Below are 22,012 nucleotides of genomic sequence, written 5' to 3' on the forward strand. Positions count from 1 at the left end.
ATGATGGTATGATGGTCCCTGTATATATGATTTATATTATCCCACAGACAAGGCAATTCTTGATACATGGCAAATGTACATTGAATATTTGTGTTTTAAACTGAGAGAAATATACATAACACTATTCACTGAAAGAATGCAGTTGGAAACTGAGTTATGGTTCTGGCTCAAACATGCAAAACCACTGAAATTTGTTAGTTAGCGCCAGCAGCACACAAAAAGCAGGCCAAACTTGCACACCCACCATGTTTTTCTCTAGCCTGTCTTTTGTTCCTTTGCCATTGGTTTTATGTGTGTTTTTGCTGTGACTTTTTAGCGGATTTCTTTTTGTAACTGACTTAATTTTCAACCTCTACTGTGCATGTGCTGTGCAAAGTGAATTTGGACAGAAGCGACAGCCTGTGAACTCCAGCTGTGCATGGTCTACGGCCATGGGCAGCAGGGTTTAGCTTCAGGGTTAACTACTGTTGGCCAGGCCCATAGACCAACCCAGCAGTTTTGCGCAGCTGCAGGGTGCTGCCGGGCCTTGTATTGGGGCAGGCCAGCACCAACTCACCATGAGCGACCAACTAGCCAAAGGCTGCCAAGAACTACAGGATATGGCTTATGGCTGTGCACACCAGGGGTTGACTGCATGCCAGCATGCTACCCACCATGAACGGACAACTTCAGATGCACATACACTTCAGGGCTTACTCACAGTGGCTCTTCATTGCCAACTCATGAACCTTCTCCAGGCACCAGACTCGATCTGCAAAAATAGATGCAATATACTGTGCTGACATATGGTGTTATGGCTCGAGGTCAACTTTGGTAGCTGACCGGATGTGACTTGATAGAGCCATATATGGCAGCACCTCGCCCAGGCAGTCTGAGCTCGTCTTGACTGATTCAACTCCACTCGACGGCTCCTACACAAGATGGGAATGGAAGGTACAGATGACCATGTCCAGGCTGTGGAATGCAGGGGGGTTCCTACACACACTCAGATTGCCCAAAGCTAGAGGGTTTCTGAGGTGGGGGGGGTTGAGTCCGCAGGGGCCTTTGTGAGGGGACAAGCCTCTTGTAAGAGGTCTCACATAAAACTATTCTGCTAGATATCTGGGGTGAGGAATGCCCTGAAAAATACACTAGACAACTATCCACCCTGGGCTATGCAGTGGCAAAATGAAAGATAGTTCTCCGATGGGGTGTGGCTGAGCAGCCGGGTGAAGAAAAATGGAGATCAGGCATGGACTGGTGCAGGGCTGCAGAATGCCAAGTCTATGAAATGAGGGGCTGTCCACGCAAATGGCAAAAAATATGGAATGAGTGGGATGCATATCGGACCTTTTAGTTGTCCTGCTGGAACGTGAGCATGTACATCTGACAATATTGACTCTGCTTACGAATGACATACAATGTGGGTGGGCCTCTCTGGGGAGGAAGGATGGTGTATACAGGGAATGTCAGTGACGGTTGATATCACACGCTGTGAGATACCCAATGATGCCATCATGTTTTGTTTGTTTTTCACTCTCATAAGCAAAATGTAAAAATTGCTTTAGAAAAAAAATATATGGCCCCACCTGGCAATTTGACATTAGTTCCCTTTCTTTCTGTGCCCTTCGACACAGAATCCAATATGCACTCTTATGAAGTTTTCTTCTGTTCTAAAGGAATTTGCTGTGCCTTAGATCTAGCTTCCAGCCCTGTTGGTTCACTCACTGTTCCAGTGTCTTCATCCTCAGTTGGTCTTAGTTCGGAACTATCCAGTACTTTGCTCTGGGTTTCAGAAGGTGCTCTTAGATGGACCGCATAGACCAGGGAGGGTGCCATGGTTCTACATCTTCTTCTATGGCAAGGCGTTTTCTGGTGAAATCACACTTAATTTCCCCAAATCCATTTTTTTAACTAATAGACCAAGTACTCCATTACAGATAGAAGGGAAGGGGGAAATTCTGGAGCAGAAAGGGTGTCTGTATTGAAAAGTATTTAGATGTCATGGAATTAATTTCTGATAAATTACTATGATATTAAAAGTAATGAAGATTATCATGGAGAGAACAAAAATCCTTAATGATTGCTAAATGTGTGGAAAAAGTACTGTAAAAACCAGGAAGAAGGTCTTGATGAGCAAATGAAGACTCCGCTTATTCAAGTAGGAGTGGAGGTCTCTCCAGTCAGTTACAGAATGCCGAAAACATTGTTGGTGTGCAACCAGAAACAGTGCATACAATTTCTAATCATAACATTCCTCCCATTCTTCCCCATGAGGAAATGCATCATTGAAATGACGAGCCTGAGCGTGATAACGATCACGCTCATGCTCTCGAGAATACACAAGCAGAGAAGAGCCCGCGAGCAGACAACACACCTTTTCCCCTAAAAAATAAATTGAAAAAAATATTTTTTTTATACAAAAATAAAAAAAATAGTATGCATACATAATTAATAAGAACGCTGAATAGAAATATTATATTAGTTATACATAAAAATATCAATCAATAATTAAGACATGACATAGTCTCGGAATCTTACAGGAAGATGACGAGAACAAGAACATTTTTGTGATCTTTCAACAGCTTGTGAAACATCCAAATCCATAGTTCCTTCTTGTTCTTTAACATCTAGAAAAACATTGCTACTGTCATCTGTATTGGGAACTGCTCTTCCTTTGAACAAAGAAATTCTGTTAAGATTCCAAATACTTCCTCCATCTACTCTCACAGCATTTCTAAAAACGTCAATTACTTTTTTAGGAAATGACCACAGTGGATAACCCTTGCCAGCATTATTTGCTCTTTTGATACGTACTAAATTTCCTATCTCAACAATTTGTTTTCTGACAGAGCAGTGTCTTTTAATCATGTTATATTTAATCTTTCTTTTGTATTCCTCAACTCTACGTCGAACTTTTTCATGGTCTACATTGGAAAAATCACTTAATTTATTCTGTTTTTCCTTCAGCCACCAAGGAACAAGCTTTGTCCTGGGTTTACTTCCTCTTAGTAATTCAAAGGGACTAATTAAAGTCACAGAATTAGGAGAAGCCCTGTATGCCAATAGCATGGATTGTAATGAATTTGTCCATTAAGTTCACTTTTCACTGAGAGTCGAATAGCTTCTTTTATTACTCTATTAAACCTCTCAACTTGACCATTAGCTTCTGGGTGGAAAACAGCAATTTTTTAATGGATAATGCCACACTTCTAAAAGAAAGTTTCCATATTGTTACTAATGAACTAAGGCCCGATATAAGTAACAATTTCCTGTGGAATACCTTCTCTACATAAAACTTCGTCCAAAAATTCTATCACTTTTTCTGATGTGACTTCTTTCACCATTTTGACTTCAGGCCATTTTGAAAAATAGTCAATTAAAACAATACCAACAGATTCTTGTTTAAGGTAGGACAGAAAAAGGCCCTATTATGTCCAAACCAAATTTACGCCGAGGACCCTCTGGAAAATCCACAGGATGTGGTTCAGGACGTAAAGTGACTGCAGACTTGTCACTGGAAGAGCATTCAAAGCAATTTCTAAAAGAGTGTTCTACAGAGACCTCAATTCCTTGCCTCCAAAATGATTCTCTAACATGCCTTCTTGTACTTGATATCCCTAGGTGTCCCTCATGAGCTAAACTAATAATGTCCTTCCTTAAATTATGAGGGGGTACAAATTTATCGCCCCTTATAACAATATCATTTTCGATAGCTGATCCTCTTTAATTTTGAAGTAACTAGTTAACTCACCGGATAATTTCCTTTTTTCAGGCCAACGATGTAAAATGTGATGCTTAACTCTTTTTAATTCTTCAGCATTATTCATTCCTTCTAACCATAATTTTTCTTGAACAATGGTTTGTTTACTATATAGTGCGTTAATGTCATGTGTAGTAAAAGCTACCTCACAATCTTCATTCACGACTTCCTCAGTGTCAGAAGAAGAGGTAGGAAACCTAGACATGCAATCAGCATGAACATTGTATTTGCCATGAATATACTCCAATTGATACGGGAAATGTAGTAATCTAGAAGCTAATCTGGCTAATCTTGCAGACATGGTGCAACCACTTCCAGGTGCCATCATGAAAATAAGTGGTTAATGGTCGGTTTTAATCACAAACTTTGTTCCCCATATAAATGTTCTGAAAATGTTTTGCACCCCACATGCAAGCTAACAATTCCCTCCCAATCACAGAATAGTGTTTATCTGCCTCATGTAAGGCCCTAGATGCATAGGCAACAATCCATTCCTTATTATTGTCCTCCTGCATTAGAACTCCTCCTAGACCAGAACTGCTCGCATCTACCATAATTATGCACCTTTTTCTACTTAGAAAGGTTGTAGACATGGGGCATTAACAATACATGACTTCAAGGAATCAAAAGCAATTGACATATCATTGGTCCATTCAAATTTTGCATTTTTCTTTAGGAGACATCTAATGGTCTCAACTTTGGTGACATAATTGGGAATACATTTGGCATAAAATTCCGTAAGACCTAGTAAAGCTACTAATTGTTCTTTAGATTTAGGAATTTCGGCATTAATAATGTTCTCCACGTGGTTACGTTTGGGTTTAATACCAATACCACTGATAGTGTGCCCTAAGTATTCTACTTGAGATGCTTTGAATTTGCATTTATCAGTGCAGAGTGTAAGACCTTTTGATGACAAGGCAGACAGTACATTGTTCAAATTGCTATCATGTTCTTCAGCATTTTTTCCATACACAAGAATGTCATCCCGGAAAGCTATTGCACCAACTAATCCTTCAAGAAAAACTGAAGCTGCACTGGCTAAGTCAAATGGCATGCGACAATACCTGTAAAGACCTTCAGGGGTTATAAAGGCAGTGACATTTTTTGATTCATCATCTAAGACAACCTGATGGTAGGCACTGGCTAAATTGATAGTGGAAAACACTTGTACAGCCTGCTAACATAGAGACCATTTCGTGTAAATTGGGTAAGGGATGAACATCAACCCAGGTGACATTATTAAGGCTGCGTAAGTCCACACACAATCTGAGCTCACCTGTGGATTTAACAGAAATCACAATCGGGGAAACCCATGGAGAAGATTCAATAGGCTCAATTATACCTTTAGAACATAAATCATTTAGCATATCTTTAAGTTTTGATCTGTAAGATAATGGAACTTTCCTTACTTTGTGACAAATTGGAATAGTATTATCACATAATCTAATATGATGTTTAAATCCTTGATACTATCCTAATGTGTTCGTGAAAACTTTTGGAAACCTTTTTTTTAAATTAGAAATAAAATTGCAATTGTCATTATGAGAAGTTGTGGGTAGATCAACTACATAAACAGATAAACAGAAGGGTTTGCTTTAGGATCAATTTTGATATCCATTTGTTCTTGGTGTGGTCAACTCAGGAGTGATTTTCCGGATTTTGCTACATTTACTTTGATATAGGCAGGCCCGGACTGGCCGTTGCGGGCACCGGGCAATTCCCCGGTCCGCCGCACGGGTGGGGGCCGGTTTTGGTTGTAAAACAGAAGAGGGACCCTGAATCTAAGAAAAAACTACAAATGGGGAACAACCCGCCAGGGCGAGAACAAGAGGACAAAACATGAAAAAGGGGTGTTCCCTTGAATTACAGAGATCAAAGTTCAACTCACATCAACAGTAAGCCCACATACCACAACAAGAATAAATTTATTCAAAAAAGTTTTTAATTTTCATTTTATATATATATAAATATCAACATGATTTTGTTAAATAGAAAATCCCATTTGGGCAGTAAAAAACATTTAGGAAGATGTTACATAATCAAAAACGTGCAAAAACAGTCTAAAAACTAGGACACGCAATGAAAATTCAAGAAAGGCACCAAATAAATCCACTCATACATCCAGACATCCCTTTTATACAGTCCAATTCATACACAGGCATTCACATCCATATCACTACACACAAGGACAAGAAAAGCGCCGACGCGCGTTTCGGACAAGTGCCAATAGAGGCTTCCTTCATCAGGGCGCACTTGGGATATTGCACAGGCAGACAAGATGAATAATGTCTGAGACACGGTCCTGAGAAGCGGTCCTAGTAACAGCAAGGCTGAGAGAGGGTATTCTACAAACCCTACAATAACGGAGCCCCTTTAGGTATGTAGAAGGGTCAGCAAATATGTAAACTCATGGAAACTTGGAGAGAATTTTCAGGGTTCCACAGGTTAAGATTTCACATTTTTAGATAAGCTCACAGGAGATCCAGGCGTTCAAAAGGTGCCAGGTTTAAAGGCAATTAAGTGGTAACATTCCAGGTATCTCAAAAGGAATGACAGGCGCTGATAAAGTACAGGAAGTAGCACCGGAGTCAGGAATGAAAAAACGACCTTAATGCAAAAGAAATGAGCAAAGCTTTATTTGCAGTGAGTTGAAAACGGGCAACATCAAGGTCTAGAAACACTTCAGACCCGGGGAATATAGGGATTGTCGGTAGCCTACCGACAATCCCTTACGCCGGAGGGAGAAGGAGCCCCGCGTTCTCTTCTATCCAGGACACCAGTTAAACTTTGACCTTCGGGTCGCTTCAGGCCCCCTATTCCTGAAGTGTTTCTAGACCTTGATGTTGCCCGTTTTCAACTCACTGCAAATAAAGCTTTGCTCATTTCTTTTGCATTAAGGTCGTTTTTTCATTCCTGACTCCGGTGCTACTTCCTGTACTTTATCAGCGCCTGTCATTCCTTTTGAGATACCTGGAATGTTACCACTTAATTGCCTTTAAACCTGGCACCTTTTGAACGCCTGGATCTCCTGTGAGCTTATCTAAAAATGTGAAATCTTAACCTGTGGAACCCTGAAAATTCTCTCCAAGTTTCCATGAGTTTACATATTTGCTGACCCTTCTACATACCTAAAGGGGCTCCGTTATTGTAGGGTTTGTAGAATACCCTCTCTCAGCCTTGCTGTTACTAGGACCGCTTCTCAGGACCGTGTCTCAGACATTATTCATCTTGTCTGCCTGTGCAATATCCCAAGTGCGCCCTGATGAAGGAAGCCTCTATTGGCACTTGTCCGAAACGCGCGTCGGCGCTTTTCTTGTCCTTGTGTGTAGTGATATGGATGTGAATGCCTGTGTATGAATTGGACTGTATAAAAGGGATGTCTGGATGTATGAGTGGATTTATTTGGTGCCTTTCTTGAATTTTCATTGCGTGTCCTAGTTTTTAGACTGTTTTTGCACGTTTTTGATTATGTAACATCTTCCTAAATGTTTTTTACTGCCCAAATGGGATTTTCTATTTAACAAAATCATGTTGATATTTATATATATATAAAATGAAAATTAAAAACTTTTTTGAATAAATTTATTCTTGTTGTGGTATGTGGGCTTACTGTTGATGTGAGTTGAACTTTGATCTCTGTAATTCAAGGGAACACCCCTTTTTCATGTTTTGTCCTCTTGGGGGCCGGTTTTGGGCCCAGGGGGCCGTTTTTGCAGCATAGCTGCAAAAGTGGCCCTGTGACAAAATCGGCCGAAAACTGGCCCTGCCAAAGAGCTCGGTCGCACCCCCAGGGGGCCGGCCGAGCACTTTGCCAGGGCCGGTTTTGTTTCTCAGTCTGGCCCTGGACTGTGGGATCCTGCAAATTTCAAATTTTTCCAAAAATACCCTTTAAGATCTACATTATGACCAGTATAACCATGAGGTGTAACTTTAGGAGGAAGCAATATCTTGTTTGCCCATTTGCTATCAAATAACTGTTTAGCAATAATGGTGTAACCAGACATGAGTCTACTAATATTTGTACATCAACATCATTAATACAAATAGTGCAAGAAGGAAACTTAGAAGTATTTTCACTACGACACATGTTAATCACAGTATTGATATCATTTTCATACTCATCAATAGAATTCTCATATTTAGAATAACCTTGAATACAGTTCACCCTTTTTGGGATCAATCTGCAAACTTTTGAAATATCTCCTTTTTTTCCGTATTTAGAACATGTTTTATCAGAAGCTGAACACAATTTTGAATTACTCAAGTGCCCCTGACTTCCACACCTATAGCACTCCCAGACCTATAGCACACAAAAACATGTTTTTTATTATCTGTTCCAAAACTTCTGATTATCCCATAGTATTTTTGAGAATTTTCCACCTTTTGTAAAAAAAATTTTTTTTGATTTATCTGTTTCTTTGGAGATCGTAAAAACATCACTTTTCTCAATACCTCTAATTTCTTTTCACAAATTTTTCAGAATGCTCAATTGACTTAGCTATGTCAATGGCAGTATTTAAGGAGAAGTCAGACGTAGTCCATAATCTCTCTTGGACTTTTTTATTGTTAGTTCTCATGAGGATTTGATCTCTGACTACCTGTTCGTAGGTAATATGTTCAAAATCACAAGATACTGCAAGAGATCTAAGTGCAGAAACAAAATCCTCATTAGACTCATCAGATTTTTTTTCTTGAATAGAAAATAAACCTTTCCATGACAAAATTTTTCTTTTTTCCGTATATTAAACTTAATTGTTTGGAGGCATATTGATAAACGTTGATGTTTCCAAGGTTGATAAGAGCTGGTAATTTTTAAAACTCTTTGAGAGCAAGGCCACCCAAACAGTGTCTTAGCAATGCTAATTTTCTTTCTGGTTTACAATTATCACCTTCTAATACTTCTACGTAGGCTAGAAATGCTGGTTCCCATGTATCCCAATCCATTAGTGTTTCACCAGGGACAGATCAAAACGAAGAAGGAGGTACAATTCCAGCCATTATATATATATATATATATTTGTTAATAATTAATTAATAAAAGTTTGCTTGTAACGGTTGTGAACAAACTCCGGAATGTACATTTTTGTTGTTAAGAAAAAGTTACCTCAATTAAAGATGTGCTGCACTTGGAGCTGAAGAATAAATGAATGTTACAGTTGTAAAAATGAGTGTTTAAACTTTAAAGATGAACGTTGCAGCTGTAAAGAATGGTAGCTCTGAAGAAACTCGTGTATAAACGCTACCGTAAACACAGCTGTTCTGAAATGGCTTTTGTCGTCAAATAACGTAATGACGTGAGTGTGGAGAGCAACGTCGTGTTGCTATTCGATGATTTCCTCCAATCGTTAGACCGATGACATCACCGGAGGGAGACACTGCGATAATTTCCTTAAATCCTTATGCCAATGGAGATGCAGGCGGCAAGTAAGTAGCAGAGATAACGCTGGTAGTCCGTGGAATGCAAAGTCAAAACACTGCACGCATTAGAGCAGAGTCGCAGATGAAGCTGAAGAAAAAAAAAACAATAATCCATAAATGAATTAAAAAAATTTGAATAGGCTTCGTGCCCGCTCGTCGCCAGTTTGGAAAAAGTACACCAGTATGAATAAAAATCAGGAAGAAGGTCTTGATGAGCAAGTGGAGACTGAGTTTATTCAAGTAGGAGTGGAGGTCTCTCCAGTAAGTTACAGAATGGTACATAAATCTTTGGAAAAATATATCATCTCGAAATGCATTGGAGTAAATCGAGCTTTGTCACAATGAATGAACTTTGTCACAAATATTTGTTGAATAAAACTGTAAGATAAATGATAAAATATTAAAGAGTATTTATAACAATCACATGAAAAAATACAAATGGCTGATGAGAGATGTTCCTCCTATCTCATGTCGCTCATCAGGTCTTCAGTTCAGGTTGGATGTTCCCCCTCTACATGGAGTTGCAGCACAAAGTAATTTGCAGACACTCTGAAGCATGGGGCCATTGCCTGATTCTGTTCCGGTTGTGTGCCTGTTGCTACTAGATTCACTCCGGACTTTGACAGCATGTGGCACTGACCTTGCTTAAGTAGTGGCGTTCACCCAGCATTTGCTGTCTATTCTCTGATGTGCCTTTGTCCCTAAAGAGCTTCCAGAGTGCGCGCACAATGTGCAACTCGCCGCCCCCACCTTCAACATCAATCTTCCGCAGGAAGTCAGAAATAAAATAATAATGTTTGTGGTTCACCCATCTGGTAGCCTTTACTCACAAGAATCGTTAAATATAGCCTTGTAAACTTTGTTCAGTGATCAAACGTCATAGCATTCCAAGATGCAACAAGATACCATAAGACTCAAGAAGGCAACATCCGATTATACATGTAAGACAGTTTTGGTCACATTATCATGAGTTCTATTGTACACATTGTGCCTGAAGGCTCCTAACATGATAGATCTTACCCGCCCTCTACCTGCGGATCACGTTGTCTCCATTTCAGATCAGAATTTTTCTCTGTCTCTTGTTCACTCTGGTTCAATCCTTCACGATCACGTTATATCCATTCTGCTCACAATTTTCCTTTGAACAGCATTGGACAAACGCAAGCAAGTTTATTATTTTTTTATGGTTTTGTTCATTGCTGTGCGCAACACATATTCAGGTGTTAAATCATATTTTGCCCGGACTGTGTGCTAATTGTGTTGTATCAATTTTTTATTATCATACTGTATATTCTCACATTGATTGTGCCTTACATTTTTGTCTTACAGTGGCCCCTGCAGAATGGATGATTACAATCCCGAAATGCATTGGGCTGGGCTGGGTAATCTAGTCACAACATGTATTAGATATGCCATTTAGAACCATTAATGTATTGACTTCTTTCTATATCATTGCTGGAACCTTATTAATTTAATTTCTTCCTGTGTAATCAAATGGTGATATTGATTTGGTTTCATGGTTCTCTTGTTATTACATATCTTTCGTATAATTCAAAGGAATGATTTGTCTTCTTTTTATTTCATAATATTGTGTAGTGTTGATTCTACAGTTTACGCTGTGCATCCAGTATACTGGTGAACATTCACCAGATAGGTTACACTGCCATGTGTGTCATGCCCTCATACACTGCATAAGATATAAGTAAGTCACCACTACTGCAGGCCTTCAGCCCAAAGGCAGGTTGCTCTATATCGTTTGTGTGGGCACATCAGTATGAGCAGATATGCCCTTGCAATATCTAGTCTATTCTATGCTGTTGTAAGTGCACAGGGAAGCCAAGAAGAGTGTATGGGCTAGATACTTGCCGACACGAGTTTCATAGCTCCGTGATGGCTTAACTAATTCCTAAGGTGTTTGGTATCAAACGTCTTGTCTTAATAAATCCTCACTGATGCGAGTGGTGGATTTATTTATACATTCACAGAGGAGACCCTTTTAGATAGTGCCCTGAAAACCTACCAAGCAATGCTGTAGTTCTTGACTTGTTTTCGCCAGCCTGCCACTACCAGACATGTTTCTGACCTCATGGGGTGAGAGCCAGTGCTCTCAGAGGACAGAGACATAGCCTGCTCTGGTTGGAGGTGCTTCACACCTCCTCCAGGACAGGATGGCCTTCCTGGGCGGGAAGCTTCAAAGGTGATGCTGCATTTGAATTCCAACCCAGGAACTTTCAGATAGTGGAGGAAGCCAAGCCCCCTTTCCTGATCCACTTTTGGTAGGAGGAAAGGCAGGAACATTTGTTAGATGAGGAGAAGGGTAGCCTATACCATCTCTAGGGAGGGGCAGGTGACGTGAACTTCTTCTTCTGAAATTCCATCATCTTGGGATAGTAAAGAAAACCTCCTATCCAGGCTAGGGTAGGGCTTTAGGGCCACTAGAGGCTGCAGACACCCTAAAGGTAGGTAGCTAATTGGCTACAACCTGTCTCCCCTTGTATTGCCCCTAAATTCAGCATTTAGATGGCACCCGAGACCTAAACATCAGATTTGATGGACAAGAGACGACTAGGAGATAGAAGACGGCTGTTCGAGAACTGTCCCTGCTGCAGAAGAAAAAGCGCCAAACCCTGTCTGCTGCTCCCAGGAATCGACAGTCGCTGCTGCTGTGTTGTCCTGAAAACTGAAAGGACTCCAAGGACCCTGGAGCACCTCCAGCCTTCAAGACATCAGCAAGAAGCTCCCTCAGTGTGAAAGTATCATTCCCCTGCACACCACAGCATGATCCCATTAAGTTCTGTTTGTCAATCAATCAATCAATCAATCAATCAATCAATGCATTTGTATAGCGAACTACTCACCCGGAGGGTCTCAAGGCGCTGCTCTCTGACGACCTCGATGCAGCACCAAAGTGAGAAAGGGTACAACAGCTCCATAGGGTCAGATCTGTTTTCTCACCACTTTTGGGGAAACCAGGTCCTACCGGAGCCACTGTGTACCAATACCCGAGGTACCGGACCCCCAACGGCCAACACCAAGAAAAGGAGTCCAGTCTGGACTCCTCAAGCACCAGAAGCAAGCACCCGTTGAGGGACATCGAGACACCTGAGGCTCACTTCCTGAGTAGCCCAGCTGTCCCGAGATCACCTCTCCAAGTTGCCTGCTCCTAATCATGAGGACCTTAAGATGCACAATGCCCAGCTGACCTGTTCGTGCTGCACCTGCCCCCACCGACCCCATCACTGACCAACCAGCTCTGCTCCTGTGGTCCCCAGACCCTCGCAAACTCCTCCCTTTTAGGAGACCCACTGGACTTACCTGTAAGTACCTCTGTGCAGTTATTTTTCAAGTGGCCCCCTTCGTCTTTGCACACCAGCTTCCAAAATCTCAGTACCACTGCTCCCGGCCAATCCGGGCCGGTCCCGAGCTTCTCCTGCTGGAACTTTGGGCCTGGTCCCGACATCGACCTACCACGAGAAGGTGACTTTCATGAAAGCATTTCTATGCATTTTTCTACTTTTTCCCTATTGTTTCATATGGTGCTTAATTGTGCATAGAAGTGATATATTTAATCTTATCTCTAAAAGTACTTACCTTGGAACTGTGTTCTTGGTCTTAAACATTATATAAAAATCTATATTATTTTTACAAATTGGTCTCAGGTTTATTCTTGGGAGTGTCTCATTTATGGCCCATGTGAGTACAACAAATGCTTAACACTACCCTCTGATAAGTCTAACTGACTCGCCCACACTACCACAAAAAGAGAGTATTATCTACTTATACTTCTACCTGCCTTTTGGGGATTTTTTCGAACTCACTACATAGTCTACTTCATTTTAGTACACCGAACAAAGAGGCGGTTTCCTACAGCACCCGACCTTTAGTTGGGGGGGCGGGGGGGTCTGCGCCCAGGACCATTGTATGCCCTGCCGCCAGCAGCCCATACCATGCTTCCCGTCCGCTTCGAACAGCCAGTGGACTTTTTCCTGCTTCGTCCTATACCACTCTTCTGACAAAGGTCAAGTCAGTTTATTCATTGTTGGGGACAATATGCGCAGAGCCCCACCCTAGCCTTACTGGTGCCGGCTGTTCCATCAGTCAGAGTTGACCAGACATTTAGTGCACATCTTGGAACTGTGTCTCCTCACACCTCGCAATAAAAGCCCCAGAGTCCCAGGCATTCAACTTTCTCTACTGGGTCATCTGATTATGTTGGGGGTTGTGTGAGGATATTGATGTCGAGAATGTGTTTTTACCTTCTCTTCAGAGTTTCAGGTAAGTTTCTATCGTGCCTTTCATGATGTCAGTAGATGGGATTCGAATCTGAGGTGCATTATGAATCGATCCTTAGTCTTCCTTCAGAAGATATTTCCTCTTTTCATGATACTTTGTGCAAGGCTGTGGAGGTTTTGGATTTGCCACTGCCCAGGGCAGAGATTAAAACTAACTTCTTCATGATGGAAATCCTTTAGTGTGGGCTGTCCTCATTAGCGCCCATACTACACTTTGATGAGTAGCTAATGGAACCCATTATGCCTGGATTAAGTAGACCTCTACTCTAGCAGTCAGTGGTCGAGTTGCACCTGGGTCCTGATGACCCTGCTTTTCTCTCTTATGTTCCTCAGTCTGTGAATGGGAAACTTCATTAGATTATAGTGTTGTTGCCAAACCTCCCCCTTCTGACTTCATTTGTTCCATTGGATGATGATTGTAGGTGTATTGTTGAAGCGGGGAAGAAAGATTCCATTCTTGTAATGCTATACTCCTGTTCAAGGAGCCAAGATACCACGAGGAGCACTCAACATAAATTGCCGACTGTTGGATTGCAAGATAATGAGCAAGTAAGGAATTGAGTAGTGAGATATAGGGGCTTGCGAAAATCTATGTTTTAGTTCTGAGGATTGAACTCGATTTTGACTTATTAGCCCTGATGAAGTCCGTGGAAATTATCCACGAGACGAAACACGTGTTGACTGAATTCTCTTCAGACTGGCCGTGATATTAAATACTTGGAATTCTGATGTTTCTAACAAAAAAAAGAAATTACCATAACTACGGACTGCTTGATTTACTTTAGAATGGACATTTGCTCAGGATAAGATTTTATTTGTATTGTTATTTGGGGATTCCAGCTTCAAACCTTGGAACCTTGTGTGGCTTTAAGGAACACAGGACACCCTTGAAGATATTAAGATATTTATTGATGAATAGTCATAACGACCACCAAAGCCGCCTCCTCAGCTCTTCAGCCAAGCTCCTTCTGCTGGTCTCTTCATTCCAGATTCCAGCAGAAGAATCCTGTTGCTAGGAGTCTTACAAAACATAACAAATACAGAATATAACAGTGGCCAATCCACTTCTCTTTGGAGTAAACTTTGGAATTTTGATTGTACTACATTGCACTGACTCAATGCAGAGTTGGCCCGGCCACTTTTAGACTGTTGTATTACACGCCTGTTCCAGTTTACATGAGTGGCTGTGTGTTGAGGTGGTTTGTGATGGCTTTTGGGCTGCCAACGAGCTCCTTAATTCTGGTCGGATTAGTGTACTTAGTGGCCAGGTTCTTGAGCTACTCTATGTTTCTACATCAGAGTGCTCAGTTTGGTTGCTACTGTATACCGAGGGCTGCCCAGGCCAAACTGTTATCTTGTAAAGGGTCTGTCTTTTTGGAGAGGGAATTGAACAGGTCTTGAAGAGGCACAGATGGCGATACAGGCTTCTCCTGTGAGCAGGTTATGGTGGCTGCATGAGCAGACCCAAGGTTGTTCAAGGGCTTAGGCCATGTAAGAGATGCACTTCTGTTGACCATGCATAGATCCTTCAAGCATCCCCTACTGCTGAAGGGAGGTGTCCGTTCTTGGAGATTCCCTAGTGCAGCTTCAGTGTTTCTTCTTCTGTGCTTTGCACCAGATATAGTGGTATTCCTTCTGCTGTTTACACCGATATTGTACCCCAACGTGTTCCTCACATTCTTATAGACCATATCTAAGCTCTGGTGGGAGTTCTGGCATAGTTCAAGCCTGCTTGGACTGGCAAAAGGTGTCCTTTGCATGACACTTGATGTTGCATTATTATGGCATGCATGTATTGGTAGTTCAGGTATTTTTAAGGGCTGCCTTCTCAAGACTCCTGGATGATAATGTTCTTCTGCCCTGGGTGTCAATCACTGCTGAGGCCTGCAGCAGGCCTGTTGATTTATATTCAGTTTTTACACTGTCCTTCGTAGGACACTTAGTGCTAATTTTTGTACTCTTCTGCATTTTACGTCTGGTTATAGCAGGGGTGCATTGGGCCAGTATCAGTTTGGAATGTGGAGTACTGCTTCGCCATTCTGCTCTCTATCCCACTACCTGGCCAGTTATTAACTTCTGGTTTTTGGAGATCACCTGAGATCATGTTTCCTTTGCTGGGAGTCTGAACAACAGTGACTGGAGGCCACAGCAGTCTGTTATGGGGATATTAGGTGGAGCTGTACTGAGTCTCGCCGAAGGATTTGTGGCTTCTTCTAATGTCGTCTTAGTTTGGCTCTGTTGCCTTGGTTCTCGGTTGATGCCGTCTGGCTAATGGGCAGGTGACCTCCAGCAGCTTCGATCACCTTAATTTCATCCGCCTCACCCTGTGGAGCATTAAACATTCTGAGCTCAATATGTTGCTGTTCTGAGTTTCTTTATCTCGCTTCTTGCTTTCTCTATGCTATCGTCATTTAATCCAGGACGGACCTCAAGCACACTGGAAATGCTATTTCCAGAAATACAGTAATCATCAATATAGAGGTAGGCATGTGCGAATCAAAACCAGTTGCCGAATATCAGAAAATACCAACAAAGTCCACCCAAACAAAGCAACCCACCCTCCCCTCCCCAACAAACTCCACAAATATTAGAAAAGGTAGAGTGCATGAGGGCTCAAGACATGTCAGAGAAGAAAAGCTTTTTGCAGGTTACTATTTTAAGAAGAAGGAGGGTGTGGGAGCACACTGCTTCACCTCCCAGCAGAGTCGCCCCTGGGCCCCAGCACTAATCTGCACCCACCTGGTGAAACACTCAAGACTTTCCAAGTGTACTCGCTTGTCGATCTGAACTGCATCTACCTTGATGCCCAGGGGCGACTCTGCTGGGAGGTGAAGCAGTGTGCTCCCACACCCTCCTTTTACTATTTTACGATTCTCCATTATATCGGTTCAATATGGGTGCTTGCTCAGTCTCCCCTTCTACTTAAAGGCTGCCCTCGATCCGCTGTGGGCTGACGAGCTCGTGGAGAGGCATCTGCGCGCCTGGAGAGATACTTCGTTCCAAGGATACGGCAGCCTGCTCAGCAACCCCGAGTCATTTTGCCTAATCTCTGCTGAAGACGGATAATAATCCAGAAACACGTGTCCAGAGATGGCCAGCACTAATCTGCACCCACCTGGTGAAACACTCAAGACTTTCCAAGTGTACTCGCTTGTCGATCTGAACTGCATCTACCATGATGCCCAGGGGCGACTCTGCTGGGAGGTGAAGCAGTGTGCTCTCACACCCTCCTTCTACTTAAAGGCTGCCCTCGAGCGGCTGTGGGCTGACGAGCTCGTGGAGAGGCACCTGTGCGCCTGGAGAGATACTACGTTCCAAGGATACGGCAGCCTGCTCAGCAACCCCAAGTCAATTTGCCTAATCTCTGCTGAAGACGGATAATAATCCAGAAACACGTGTCCCGAGATGGCCAGCACTAATCTGCACCCACCTGGTGAAACACTCACGACTTTCCAAGTGTACTCGCTTGTCGATCTGAACTGCATCTACCATGATGCCCAGGGGCGACTCTGCTGGGAGGTGAAGCAGTGTGCTCCCACACCCTCCTTCTACTTAAAGGCTGCCCTCGAGCCGCTGTAGGCTGACGAGCTCGTGGAGAGGCACCTGCGCGCCTGGAGAGATACTACGTTCCAAGGATACGGCAGCCTGCTCAGCAACCCCGAGTCATTTTGCCTAATCTCTGCTGAAGACGGATAATAATCCAGAAACACGTGTCCAGAGATGGCCAGCACTAATCTGCACCCACCTGGTGAAACACTCAAGACTTTCCAAGTGTACTCGCTTGTCGATCTGAACTGCATCTACCATGATGCCCAGGGGCGACTCTGCTGGGAGGTGAAGCAGTGTGCTCCCACACCCTCCTTCTACTTAAAGGCTGCCCTCGAGCCGCTGTGGGCTGACGAGCTCGTGGAGAGGCACCTGCGCGCCTGGAGAGATACTACGTTCCAAGGATACGGCAGCCTGCTCAACAACCCGAGTCATTTTGCCTAATCTCTGCTGAAGACGGATAATAATCCAGAAACACGTGTCCAGAGATGGCCAGCACTAATCTGCACCCACCTGGTGAAACACTCAAGACTTTCCAAGTGTACTCGCTTGTCGATCTGAACTGCATCTACCATGATGCCCAGGGGCGACTCTGCTGGGAGGTGAAGCAGTGTGCTCCCACACCCTCCTTCTACTTAAAGGCTGCCCTCGAGCCGCTGTGGGCTGACGAGCTCGTGGAGAGGCACCTGCGCGCCTGGAGAGATACTACGTTCCAAGGATACGGCAGCCTGCTCAACAACCCCGAGTCATTTTGCCTAATCTCTGCTGAAGACGGATAATAATCCAGAAACACGTGTCCAGAGATGGCCAGCACTAATCTGCACCCACCTGGTGAAACACTCAAGACTTTCCAAGTGTACTCGCTTGTCGACCTGAACTGCATCTACCATGATGCTCAGGGGCGACTCTGCTGGGAGGCGAAGCAGTGTGCTCCCACACCCTCCTTCTATTTAAAGGCTGCCCTCGAGCCGCTGTGGGCTGACGAGCTCGTGGAGAGGCATCTGCGCGCCTGGAGAGATACTACATTCCAAGGATACGGCAGCCTGCTCAGCAACTCCGAGTCATTTTGCCTAATCTCTGCTGAAGACGGATAATAATCCAGAAACACGTGTCCAGAGATGGCCAGCACTAATCTGCACCCACCTGGTGAAACACTCAAGACTTTCCAAGTGTACTCGCTTGTCGATCTGAACTGCATCTACCATGATGCCCAGGGGCGACTCTGCTGGGAGGTGAAGCAGTGTGCTCCCACACCCTCCTTCTACTTAAAGGCTGCCCTCGAGCCGCTGTGGGCTGACGAGCTCGTGGAGAGGCACCTGCGCGCCTGGAGAGATACTACGTTCCAAGGACACGGCAGCCTGCTCAGCAACCCCGAGTCATTTTGCCTAATCTCTGCTGAAGACGGATAATAATCCAGAAACACGTGTCCAGAGATGGCCAGCACTAATCTGCACCCACCTGGTGAAACACTCAAGACTTTCCAAGTGTACTCGCTTGTCGATCTGAACTGCATCTACCATGATGCCCAGGGGCGACTCTGCTGGAAGGTGAAGCAGTGTGCTCTCACACCCTCCTTTTACTATTTTACGATTCTCCATTATATCGGTTCAATATGGGTGCTTGCTCAGTCTCCCCGAGGCAGTATATGTTCAAAATTGGAGTAGATGCAGGGCCCATGTTCTGGTAGGACAAGCACACAGGGGTAAGCCCCTTGAGAGGTAAGTCACCAAAGGGCCCCAGATATACTCAAATTTTTATGAGAGTCTAGTAGGACATCTGCCTTCCGTTCCATCGTTACTGCCCTCCATAGTGTCAAGTAAGAGGCCTCCACTCTTTTCCATGCAGCTGCCACCACCATTTTGGTCGCCCCTAGGCAAAGCCACATGATCGACTTGTCCCTACTTGTCTGGAATCACAGAGAGTCATGCCGCAGCCCCACTTGAACAAATCACAGGTCATCCGGAAGTGGGTATCCCAGAATTTCTTTGAGCTGCACCAGTATCTCAGACCAGAAAGAGCGGATCTTAGGGTAGTCCCACCAGATGTTTGAAATCACCCAACAGCCCGCAGCCCCTCTAACAAAGGGCCGAGGTGATTTGTGGGTATATGTTCTAAAGCTTGGTGGGATAAAGGTACCTATCAAATAGCAATTTGTAATGAGCCTCTCTGAGTCCCATTGAGTGATTAAACGTAGGTATATCCCTCACCACTCCGGACCACAGAGCCTCCGTAGTGGAACCATCTAATATGTCGTCCCAGTGTACTTTATATCGGACGGGGTTAACTAAAGTGTCTAACAATAAATTGTAGAGGAAGGAAATAGTACCCGTTCACTGCTACCTCTTTGCACAAAACGCTCGATGGGTGTAAGTTCCATCGTGGCCACTTCTTGCATATCTGGTTGGGCTAAACAGTGTATTAGCTGATTATAGCGGTAGTGTTCCATGGGTGGGAGTGGAAATCTAAGGCACAATTTTCAAAGGTGCGAGTGTCTGAATTATAAAACAGGTCAGAGACAGTAAGACATCCCCCCGCCCTCCGTGCCTCAAACGGTCCGAGGTGTAACGCACTTGGAAATGCCGGATTAAAATGTGTAGGAGTGAGGGGAGAAGGAAAAAACGTCCACGATCTTGATTTGGTAACCTCATCCAATACCCTGAGAGTTGTTCGTATGGGTGTGTTAAATTATGCGTTCAGGGCAAGATCCACTTTGGGCTTCCAAAGAAAATCCCAAATATACTTCCCAATGACGGCTCCATCTATATAGAGCCAGTGCTTGTCTGACTCACGGGCAAACCATTCTGGGATTACCCTCAACCCGGCAGCCTTGTATAAATTAAAGTCCGGTAACATCAAGCCCCCCACAGATTTAGGTTACCGTAAAACTTTATAGGAGAGTCGGGCTCTCCCCTTTTGCCATAGGAAGTGCGTCATCATGGATCACAGTTTTGAAAAGAAGCTACGGTCTACCTCTATTGGGAGTCCTTGGAACAAGTAGAGCAGCTTGGGCAAGACTGTCATTTTAATGTCATATATTCTTCCAATCTCAGCTGCCGCAATAAGGGCGGATAGTTGGCTCGGAATAGATCCATCAATTTGGGGGCAATTTTAATGGTTAGGGAGGTGATATCGTGGGTTTACCATTTAAAGGGAACCGACCTGTTCAGCCCGTCTACATCTGCAAGGGGGACTGTTGGATTGAGCAGATGCAATTTAGATAGATTAATGCGGAGTTCCGCCACTTCCTCAAATCGATGCAGTTCAACCAGGGCAGCGACAAGAGAGGGGTGAAGCCAGGGATAGTAGGACATCATCTGTAAAGAGTAAAATCTTATGTTCCTCTTCTGTGAATTGGATTCCGTGGATCTCCGGATTCTGACGTATCATGGCCGCCAATGGTTCTATGCTTAAGAAAAACAACAAGGAGGAGAGGGGGTAACCCTGTTGTGTTTCGCTGTCATTGGAAAACACCCCGGAGCTAACCCCATTGACCAGCACGCTCGCAGTGGGAGTCAAATAATTAACTTTAATCATGGTCAGAAATCTTTTGCAGTAGGCAAACTTTCTAAAGGTGTGGAAGAGAGAGGGTCAGACCAACCAACCAGTTAGTCAAATACCCTTTATTCGATTTATAAAATCATAAAAGGTATAAAAACATTTTTGTACACATATAAAATAATTTGAAACATTTTTATAGTCACCTCATGCAATACAGTGGGTCAAAAGGATAAAAACACATAAATGACATGGTTAAAAATTCATTATGTCACAAACCCTGGGGCATTATGTAATTTGATCCTAGAAGCCGCCACTAAGAAATTAGCCACACAAAATGTAATGCGGATGCTGCTCAAGGACTGAAGGAGAAGTAGTGCCGGCCTTACTTGCGCATAGCCAGCCTCCCTCAAAATAGGCCGCAGGTATTTTTTTCTAATGTCCGAGAAAAGCACGCAAAACATTACAAAGTGCATTGTGTCTTGGGTTGAAAATTGGTCACAAATGCAGGGGGTGGCTAAATCTGGTTTGACCCAAGTAGGATAATTGCCCCCAAAAAAATGAATCAAAAAAATCTAAAATGTTATCAACAAAAACCTATGAAATGGCTTTGTGACAGTTATAAGGTATTGCTCAAGTGCAAAAGAGCCTAAAAGTGCAAAAGAGCCTAAACCAACCAATCAAATGCCTTCTCAGCGTCAAGTGTCAAAAGGACGGCACTGATTTTTTGGAGACTTTTTCGATCAGGTGAACTATTCATCTGATGTTGTCATGTGTCTGTCTGCCTTTAATTAAACCAGATTGGCATGGGCCTATCAGGTGTGGATACCTTTTTATGGGTGCGCAACAGGCGCGGCCGGTAGTAGGTGTAACTGCAGGGTGTTGACGTAGGGAGGGGGAGGGGCAGGGTGGGGGGTTGTAATGTATGGATTACAGACTATAACAGGTAAGTAAACTTATTGTGAGGAGGTACCGAGACATACCTGCTGGAAGGTCTTCCCGTTGCGGATTTCAGTGCAGCGACAAGCTCATGGACTACGGTTTCCATGTTCCCCTGCCAATGAAAAATGGGCCAGGACCAGGTCTGGAGGAGAGAGGAGTCGAATGCGGAAGGAGAGAAGACGCGGGACCCGACTGCACCAGAGAAGACTCGGGACCCGACTGCACCAGAGAAGACGCGGAACCCGACTGCACCAAAGATGACGCAGGACCCGACTGCACCAGAGAAGACGTGGGACCCCGTCGAAGTGAAGAAGACGCGGGACGCGACTGACCGGACGTTCGAACAACAGAAAATCCTGACAAAATAGAGGAAAGCTGGTTCGAGGATTGGTGGTGTCCGGAGGTGGCTGGGGTGCGGTCGTGACTCAGGAGAGTTTCGGCGGGAGCCGGTGAGTACCAACGGCTCGAGGGTTGCTTAAGAGGGGAAGGGAGGGACGGCAGTGACGAGGGGGGGCGAAACCAGCTGATAATGCACAAAAAGTATTGTGGCATTTTTCCTTTGAACTTCTATTTT

Source organism: Lissotriton vulgaris, chromosome 5, assembly GCF_964263255.1.
Source record: "Lissotriton vulgaris chromosome 5, aLisVul1.2, whole genome shotgun sequence".
Lineage (NCBI taxonomy): Eukaryota > Metazoa > Chordata > Amphibia > Caudata > Salamandridae > Lissotriton > Lissotriton vulgaris.